The sequence below is a fragment of the Grampus griseus genome, assembly GCF_964374135.1.
Source record: "Grampus griseus genome assembly, chromosome: 4".
Classification (NCBI taxonomy): domain Eukaryota; kingdom Metazoa; phylum Chordata; class Mammalia; order Artiodactyla; family Delphinidae; genus Grampus; species Grampus griseus.
In genome coordinates this window covers 33,602,320-33,612,486 of record NC_138997.1, presented here as the reverse complement: position 1 = coordinate 33,612,486, position 10,167 = coordinate 33,602,320, and the positions used below count along the sequence as shown (strand labels likewise).

General features: G+C 45.7%; 1 pseudogene across 1 annotated transcript; it reads left to right on the top strand.

Moving 5' to 3' along the window:
- Window positions 1-603: 603 nt before the first annotated feature.
- Window positions 604-4,107, top strand: LOC309822244 (ataxin-2-like protein; annotated as a pseudogene). The gene is made up of 3 exons: window positions 604-2,244; window positions 2,317-3,860; window positions 3,960-4,107. The product of its transcript is annotated as an ataxin-2-like protein (transcript).
- Window positions 4,108-10,167: the final 6,060 nt, after the last annotated feature.

Here is a 10,167-nt window from a genome sequence, read left to right as displayed (position 1 = left end):
GTTGACAATTTATCTCCGCCACTGTGTGTGATGTATAAAACATGTTTACTTAACTCTACTTGAAATCTTTCGGCTCCAGAGATCTCTTGAGCGCCAAAGTTATCCCCATGAACTATGCATCTTAATCTCTTCCACATTTTTTTCTCTGCATCGTTGGTTTGTCTCTGACGGTCAACAATAACTTCTGTAAGCCCCTTCAACATGAATCTTCCTTAAGTGCTTATAGGCACAATTACTCGGGTAAACGACGCTTGCTGATCATAGTGGTCACCTGCTATGTTTAGTTTTATTTGTTCAGAGGGAGGATGCCCCTGATGGATGACAGTTGGGTTTTGGCCAAGTACCAGAGACATGAGATTGTACAAGCACCGCACAGAAATTCTCATCTTGCCTGCTGGATGTGAAACTATGCCTCCTCCAGGCTGAGCATCTGCTTCCTTTGGGGTTTCTTAATTCGGAAGAAATCTATTGGTCCCTAGGTCATATGGTCATGTGCAAAAATTAAATTTCAACTTACATACATGTTTTGTTAGGGTGGTCAATAAAATGCTTTGAGTCATAATAATGTGTTATGGTGAGATAAAATTATCTGGAATTAAAGGAATGGAGCTCCCGACACCGTGGGGCTCGCCCCCGCCCACCAACGGCGGTGGGGCCCCAGCTTCCCAGTCCCCCTCACTTCCCACAGTCTCCAGCAGGGGCCCAGCCCAGGCCTCCTCTTTCCCTCACTTCCCCCTAATTCCCCTTCCAGACGCTGCCCTCAAGTTGAAGCCTCAGCCACCACAACAGACCTCGAGCCCCAGCAGCCGCCCTCACGCAACAGGCCGTGGTCCGCTGGCCTCCCAAGAGCACCAGCCATCCTAACGGAGGCCTCCTGGGGGCCCCTGGCCTCCACCTCGGCTGCCCCAGGGCCTCCCGCGGCCGCTTCCCCCTGCCTGGGGCCTGCAGCTGATACGGGGAGCAGGCTCCGCCGGAGCCGAGGGCATCTTGGCGCCGCAGCCACCGCCACCACAGCAGAAATATCAGGAGAGGTCAAGGCAGCGGCCATCAGCAGCGCCAGGGGACAAAGCACAGGAAAGGCACCCCACAGTCACTGGTGTTTGAGGGTGACAGCAATTCCAGAATGCTGCATTTCCTTACAACTGTTGTGGGCTCCACTTGTGATGTAAAGGTGAAGAATGGTACCACCTGTGGATGCTGAGCTCAAAGTTCAAACTGGCAGTAGACGCTGTGCACAGAAAGCATTGGAGCCAGCAGGTGGCCCTCGTCAGGAAGACATTGTGGACACCATGGTGTTTAAGTCAAGTGATGTCGTGCTTGTCTACTTCCAAAATGTTGACTTCAATTATGCTACTAAAGTTCACTGATTCAGCCATTGCCATGAACTCAAAAGTGAGTGGGGAGCACAAAGAGAAGATGCTTCAGTGCTGGGAGGGGGGCGACAGTAACAGCGATGACTATGACCTGGAGTCTGACATGTCCAATGGATGGGACCCCAATGAAATGTTCAAGTTCAATGAAGAGAACTACAGTGTAAAGACCTCCTATGACAGTAGTCTCTCTTCTTGTCCCTTAGAGAAGGACAACTCAGAAGAGTTTCATCAGCGGGAGCTGTGTGCAGCCCAGTTGACTTGAAAGACTAAATCGAACCCCCAGTACTGCCTGCGGGTCGCCATGGAGAATGATGAAGGGTGCACCGAGGAGGAGAACAGTGCAGTTCAGCAATGGGGTTCAGGAGGAGAGAGCCCCAGCTTGGCATCTAGAGAGGGAAAGTATATCCCTCTACCTCATCGAGTTCAGGAATGTCCCAGGGGAGGAGTTTGATGCAGTAGTACTCGTGCTGGCCGGCCTGGCCTTAGCTCTTTGCCACCTCTTGGCCTTCACCATCTTGACAATAGCAGCCCTAGCCCAGGTTCTGAGACACGCAGTATCAATGGAGGCCCCTCTCTCATGTCCCCTAAGGCACAGTGGCCTCTGAGAGGTACCAAGACTCTGTCTTCCCACAGCAACAGGCCTTCTGGAGAAGCTTCTGTTCCACCTGCTCCTGCAGTGGGCCGGATGTACCCCCTGCACTCTCCCAAGTCAACTGTCCCTGCCCCAGTCTCAGCTTCCTGTCCTGAGCCTCCCATCTGCTCAGCAGTACCGACCTCTTCAGCTTCCAACCCCATGATGTCATCAGTTGGGGATCCTGGAGTAGGCTCCATTTCCCCAGCTTCTCCAAAGATCTCACTGGCCCCCACAGATGTAAAAGAACTCCTGGCCAAGTAACCTGAGAGAACGTTGCAGTTCCAGGAGCTGTCCTGGATAGCTAGGAAAGTCCCTGGCCTTCAGAACAAACAGAAACACTTTCAACTGGAAGAACTGAGAAAGTTTGGGACCCAGTTTAAGTTTCAGCCCAGTAGCTCCCCTGAGACCAGCCTGGATCCTTTCCCTCCCCAGATCCAAAAAAAGGAGGCCAAAGGGAAGGAGAAGGAGGTCTTTTGGCTTCAGACTCCATGGGGGCTGTTTCTTCCTTTTAGAATCCATATCGCTTAAGGAGGACGAACTACCCCTGCTACTAGCTGGAGGCACCGAGGGGCGGGGTCAGCCCCTCTGCCTTGCCCAAGCCAAAGAGATGACAAGGATGAGGTCCCTGTTGCTGAACAAGTGAAGTCAACACTGAACCCTAAGACCAAGGAGTTCAATCTCACTAAGCCCCTGCTGTGTGTTAATAAATCAACCAGTACTCCAACTTCTCCTGCGCCCCGGACTCATTCAACTCCCTCCATCCCGGTGCTGACAGCAGGTCAGAGTGGGCTATAAAGCCTCCAGTACATTTCCTACATACCTCAGGCACACATGGGACCAGCTGTTCAGGCACCTCAGGACAGAAATCCTGTGTCCAACTCAATGCCTGGACAGCAGGACAAGTACCAGGGAGCAAAAGGCTCCCTGCCCTCCCAGCACTCGGACAAATACCAGACAGCTTCAGCCCCTCTGATGATGCAGGCCACCGCCACCGCTTCTGCTCCACCTCTGGTGGCTGCCACACCTTATTCTTCCTACATTCCCTACAACCCACAGCAGTTCCCAGGCCAGCCCACCATGATGCAGCCCATAGCCCCCTACCCTTCACAGACAGTGATTGCCCCCATGCTTCAAAGCAACCCACGCATGCTGACGTCAGGGAGCCATCCCCAGGCCATTGTGTCACCCTTCACCCCTCAGTACACTTCTGCAGAGCAGCCCACCCCCCAAGCCCTTTATGCCATGGTTCACCAGTCCTATCTGCACCATGCCATGTAGCTCCAGCTGCAACCAGCCACCATGCCTATTGGGAGCCAACTGCAGTCCCAGCATGTGGACCCTGGTCCCATCCAGCACCAGGTGGGGCAGGCCCTACACCTGGGCAGTGTATAGCCATAGCAGAGCCTGTACCACCCAGGGGTCCTGACAGGTACACCACCTTCTCTGCCACCCGGACCTTCTGCCCAGTCCCGTCAAAGCAGCTTCCCCCAACCAGCCGCTGTGTATTCCATCCATGCCCACCAGCAGCTGCCCCATGGTGTCACCAATATGGCCCATGTTACCCACGCCCATGTCCAAACTGGAATCACAACAGCCCAGCCTCCTCACCCTGGGGCTCCCCACCTGCCCCAGATGATGATGCTGCACCTACCCCAGAGCCATGGGGGCTCCCCTCAAGGTGCAATGCCCCACAGTGGGGTGCCTGCATTCTCAGCTTCCATACCCTCACCGTACCCCTACATCAGACACTCCCAAGGTGAACAGCCTGGCCAGGTGCCTGGATGTCCGGGAGGAGCTGATGACAGGATTCTTGAGTTCTCATTAGCTGGAGGAATTTGGCTGATGCACTGCAGGTAGGGCAGGATGCACGGGCTCTGGGTGGGGAGTGAGGGGTCTTGGAGGCAGGGCTGTTACACAGGGCGCCTGCCGACCTGCACCTGTCTGTGATGTAGGGTAAGCAGAAGCCACAGTCGCTGCCACCAGGGGCTTGCTCCTGGCTCTGTTCTTTGCTTCTTTCCATCCTCCCTCAGTTGTGATCCGGCAGCCCCCCTCCCCGCTGCCTCCTCAGCTCTCAGTGAACCCAGCTGTCTCCTGACTTAGCCAAGGTAAGGTCAGCACAGCAGACAACGTCAGGCTGGGATGTGGGGGGCTGAGCTGGGCACATGAGGAAGAGCTCTGGTTCACTGGGAAACGGCGATTGATCTGTGCCTCTGACAGCCCCATGAGATACCTTGAGGAGGCCGGTCCTATCAACACTCCCCCCCCACCCCACACTGGATGGCATTGGATGAAGGGAAAGCTGCTTGGGTTCTAATGTGTCTGCTCTCTTCTCTTTCCCCTCCAACCAGTTCAATCTCATCCCTCCCAGCAGCTCCCATTCCACCCCCCATGGAACTGAAGATTGTCCTTGCTGTGACCTGAGACCTCCATGAGTGGAGGGAAGAGTGATCTATGTCTCTTCCCCCAGCAGCTCGGAGAAGTCCCAGCCCCCCAGCCCCTTATCTCCCCCTTGGGGAGCTGTGGAATTCCTGCCAAGTGCCTTGAATGGGAAGGGCCTCAAAGTGGGCAGGGCCAGGGTCCAGCAGGGGTGGGGGTTTCTGCTCTGCCCCTGCCCATCCCCACCCCATCTTGCTCTCCTATCCTCTCATCTATCCCCCCACTGGAGATGGAAGATCTTTTATTTTCTATTATTTATAACCACAGACTTGGGCCCCCTGTTCTTTCTTCCCCATTAACTTGAGTGATCTGTGTGAGAGACACAGGTGACCCACCAAGATGGTTGGACAAGGACTTGTACTTTTTATTACATAAAAATATTTTTTAAAATTAAAAAAAATATGAAATTTTAAACTAATGTGAGATGCCCTCATGGGCTGTGGAGGGAAATGGGCATCTGGGAAGGGTCAAAGCAGAACCTGGTGTACAACACATTCATGGTCTCATGTGTGACATCCCCACGGATGCTCAACAGTAATCCTATGAGAGATTTTAAGTGATGATAAAAATGCTGCATTACCAGGTGAATTCAGGGGCCAGGAAAATATTGGTGTCACCTCATTTGCACTCATAGCTGGCAAGGACTACGTAAATGATTATCTACTTGAATACATTTCCTCCTTTTACTTTCAAGTCTCCAAGAAAAATCTTTGGTTGACTCGGTACATTATTTATCAGTAATTAAAGTTTAATATTTACAGTGTCTCCCCAAACTTGTGTTCTTTTAAAAATGTGACATAATTGTGGTGCTGCACTGTTCCATTTTCTAAGGGGTAGCTAATAAGTTTATAGTTCCTTCAGTTTAACAGGACACAAATTAGAAAGTGGGCCATACTTCTTGAATTTTTTCCTAGAATTGGTTCTTATAATGAATTTTGAATTGTCCGTTTCCTGGCAGAATTCACTTGGGTTTCCAAGGTATTTTCAAACCCAGCTTGTGGGACTTCAGCATGAGGGTCCCTATAAAGCCATCAAGTATGAGGGGAATACTCAACTAATGACTAAGGTACATTCATGGGAGAGCTCTTTTCCTACTGGGGAGGAAAGCAGTTATCTCTTGGCCTTGGTTTTAGTCATCTTCATTGCTATAACAACCCAAAATGTTTCTACTCAATAACAATTTCCAAAGGCAAGAGAGAAAATGTGTTGCTAAGGAGACGGCTGACACACAGAGGAAGGAGGGCTTTACAGCATCTGTGAGCATGCAGCTACGGTTTCTCATGCCTCTAGCTCTTGGCCCACAGGGACTCACAAAAGCCTCTCCATGAGACTGCAGTGACACAGAGATACTGGTAGATCCCTCACGGTCCTCAGATCATATTTCATGCCAATTCATCTCAATCCAGGAGATTTGATATGTATCTTGAATAACTTCCTTAGTGGCAAACCCAGAAGGAACAAACAGAGAGCTCAGTTTTACAATTGTACTTCATAAGTGGGAGATCATTTAATCACAGTCATAATGTAGTTGAGAATGTGGAAGCGATAGTGTGGTCGAAAGTGGACTTAGTTAAGACCTGAAGAGATGTATACTTGGTGTCACTGTACCCTGAAAAATCACGGTGGTCTTCCATATTCATCAAAACTCTTTTAAACAGAGCTCAAAGATATAAGTACTGTCTTCTCCTTTTTAAAAAATAATTGCACTTTAAATATCACTTAATTAACTTATCTTTTATTATTTCCATAATAAGGAAACCTAAAATTCTTAACAGCAATTGAAAACTGCAATGGTCTACCCACTAGCAAAGTCAAATTACACTGCAAAGGGAAAATTTGCCCAGGGTCTGCTCACCAGGTGAGAAATGTAAGAAAGAGGTAAAGAGAAGGTCTCTCAGGGGTGGAGAAGTTCAAGTGGAATGTTTACCTGAGGTGGCCACAAGTAGCAAATCTAAAAATCACAATCTTGAAGAGAAACTAAAGATCATAGATAAGTTGTTCCAAGTTTTCAGACTAATGACAAAGGCAAAGCAAAAGAGGGAGACATTCACTGAGAGCAAGGATATCTACAGCGTACAATGCTGAGCTGAAACTGTGTGCAAGGAACAGCGATTGAGGAGCATACCCACATGTGTCTGGTTGTATTATACAGGCCAGGAGGGTGGCTGGCAGCACTGTGCACTGTCAGACAGGAATGAACAGTGAGCTGCTCTAACATTTAGCTTAAGTCATAGAGGAGTTCTTTCTTTTTATCATTTTTAGTAAATTTCTCTGTGAAAAAAATATCAGTATACGGTAGGCAATAGGGTTCTGATTTGCTCAAAGGCGTATCAAACACCAAAGTCAATTAAAATTTCAGGACTCTATGATTAACCTATTCAGAGTAGAAAAAAATGTCCTTCAGTAATTGGTACATTTTGCCGAGCCAGGTGTACCCCTCTTTATGTTATTTCAGGAGTAACATGAGTGTTTACCTCAATAAACTCATTCAGTGCATTCATAGTAAAGTTAAGGAACACATTATAATTGTAAAAAATTTTCTCTGAGTTCAGTTTTACATTATACCAATATGTAGCCTTACTATATATATTCAATAGAAATGTTTCTACCAAAATCCAAAATTTATTAGACTTTCATTAACTTCAAAGCCACTCATGGTATACTCTCCTTCCTGGAAGCTTTGGGTGTTAGAGGATCACTGTGCATTATTTGCTGTAAGAGGGACACTGAAATGCCTTCTGTACTGTTTCTGTACCAGCTCACAAATACAGTCTGGTTAAAAATTCTGTAATTACTAACTCTATGTGTCAACAAGTATGCCAAAAGCATTAGAATGAATCCTCTTTAAGGACCACTTTCTATGCTTATTAAACCTGGCAAAGTGCTGAACAAACAAAAAAATACAGACACATTTGAAAAAATAATTCAGTGAATAAACGAATGACGAGTATGCATTCAAAAAATACTTATGGGTTGCCTAATTGGTATACTCTAACTGTACCTTAGAAGTTGGGATTATGTTTGTAAACATAATATATGTAAAACTTGTGACAAATCTCTTCTAACACAAGGACTGAGGTCACTGTTTGAGTGTTTCAACTCGATCAACAAACCACTATAGGAAGCCTAATGTTCTTCAGTTAAATGCACCCCCAAGATACTGGTACAGGCTGAGGCGTACTCAATATGAAAAACTGCACATATTTAATCTGAAGATTATATAACAAAGCTATAAATTCCGAAAAGTCCCAGTTATCATTTAAAGTACTAGCACTCATTTATTCACGCATGGCCAATGTAGCACAGGTGGACAAGGGCAGCTTATCCTCCTCTCCCGGAGGCATGATTGCACCCTCTGTAGAGGCTATCTGCTCACCGGGAGTGACTTCATCTTTTACTCTGAAAGAAACAGGGCTCCCGGAAGTACCCCTGTGTCTTGACTTCATAACCACTATCACTGTCTTTTTCATGCTATGACCATCCTGTCGCTTCTCTCCCCAGCTCCTCTCCAGGCAGCCAGTGTGCTTCCCATTCAAGCCTTGAGGACCAAAACTGACCAGTACTACTTCCATGATTCCCCAATGATCCTTCCCTCCATATCCAGATTTGCAGGTTTTGTGCCACAACTAGACAAAAAAAGAAGGGATTGCAATAGTTATAAAGAGGGTTTTTTTAAAAAATTAAAGGGAAACAAAATGTGACGTAGATTCTGGTTGGCTCATTAACAGCAACTTGGAAGTGACCCTATCCACAAGCAGAGCTGTGATGGCCTCTCTTTCAGACCTGAGATGTTAGGTCTACAAGCCCTTTATTTTATAGTTTTTATCACACTTTTAGCCCTTTAGCTTATCTTCAGCTTTATGTTCTATATTGAATATTTTTTACCTAGAAAACTTTAATTTGTCATATAATACCCAAGTCAAACATCATTTACTCATTGTTAAGTAAAGTTAGTTGATCCATCCCCAGTGCTTCCTCAGCTCTTAATATGTACTTCCATAACATGTGTTATCATGTGCCTTCATGACATGTGTTAGCATGTACTTCCATAACATGTATTAATAAGCTCACGCACATGTGTTAACATGCACCTCCATGCTGTGTGTCAGCACGTGCCTCCATAACATATGCTAAGATGTACTTCCATAACTGTGTTAGCCTCTACCCCATAATGCACTTTAATGTGTGCCTCTGTAACATGTGTTAACATGTACCTCCATAACACATGCTACCACATACTCTATAGTGTGTTAACACATACTTCCATAATGTGTTAACATGTACCTCCATAATATGCTAATGTGTACTCCTATGGTGTGTTAGCATGAACCTCCATAACATGTATTAATAAGTACCTATGTAATGTGTGTTAAAATGTATACTTATATATCTTAGTCCTTTTGGGCTATTATAACAAAAATCCCATAGACTGGGCGATTTATAAACACCAGAAACTTATTTCTCACAGTCTGGTTGCTGGGAAGTCCAAGATCAAGGTGCCAGAAGATTTGGTGTCTGGCAAGGGCTCACTTCCTGGGTTATAAGTGTCCGTCTTTTTGGCTGTATCCTCACACTCTGGAAAGGATGAGGAAGCTCTTTGGGGTTTCTTTCATAAGGGCGCTCATCCCATTAATGAGGGTTCCACCATCATGACCCAAGCGCCTCCCAAAGGGTTGGGTTTCAACATATGAATTGGGAGGGGGACCCATACATTCAGGCTATAGTTCTGCATGACATGTGTTAGCATGTACCACTAGAAAGTGTTAATATACATCTCAATAATATGTATCAATATGTATTCTTGCTTCTAGGTAGGTGTACATGATTTAGTTCTTATAGACTGGCTGGTGGTTTCACTCTAACTGTACTTTATATCACTAAGAGAAAAACTCCTATTTACCTTAAGCCATCAAGTCATACTACCTTAACTAATGCATGTCTCTTCCATGCATTAGTTGAGTAGCTAATATGCTTACAAACAAGACATGTAAGCCTTCATAAAGTTTACATTGTGGAGGATAGAAGTGTAATATATAAGTAGACAAACAAATAAACTAGTGGTGATAAGTCCTACAAAGGAAGTATACAAACTATGACAGCAATTACTGCGGAACCTAATTTAGATGGGGCAGTCAGGGGAGGCTTGAGGAGGAACATCTGGGCAGAGATCTGAAGGTCCAGAACGGGCTAGTTATTTCCTTCCTTTGTTTAAACTGCCCTGTATCAGCCACCACTGGCACAGTGTCTGGAACATAGTGGGTGTTCATAGATAAATCAAAGAAAACTTAGAACATTGACCTCATGTAAAAAATATCTTTGTGTAGTAAATGAACGAGTGCATAAATGATTTGTGAAATCTGTATTTGGTGAAAGCTCCCTTCATCTTAAAGTAAGTACATGTAAATTGATCTAAATTAAACTTAGGTTAACATGCTATACTTTATTTTAGTCAAATTTGTATTTAATTAGGTAATTAACATGTTCTGATCATTTCACAACACTTTTATAGAATGCTGATTACAGTTCATAAATGAGCATTGTACTATGAATATTTAATATTTTGCTCATTACAAAGGGAATTCCACATTTTCTAAAATAATTTACAGTTACAAATTTCTTTCAATCATTTTTCTCTCATGGATTACTGCTATGTTTGGATACTATATCTTTACAATCTTTTCTTTAACATTCACGTCACTTAAAATCTCTCACATATAAAACACT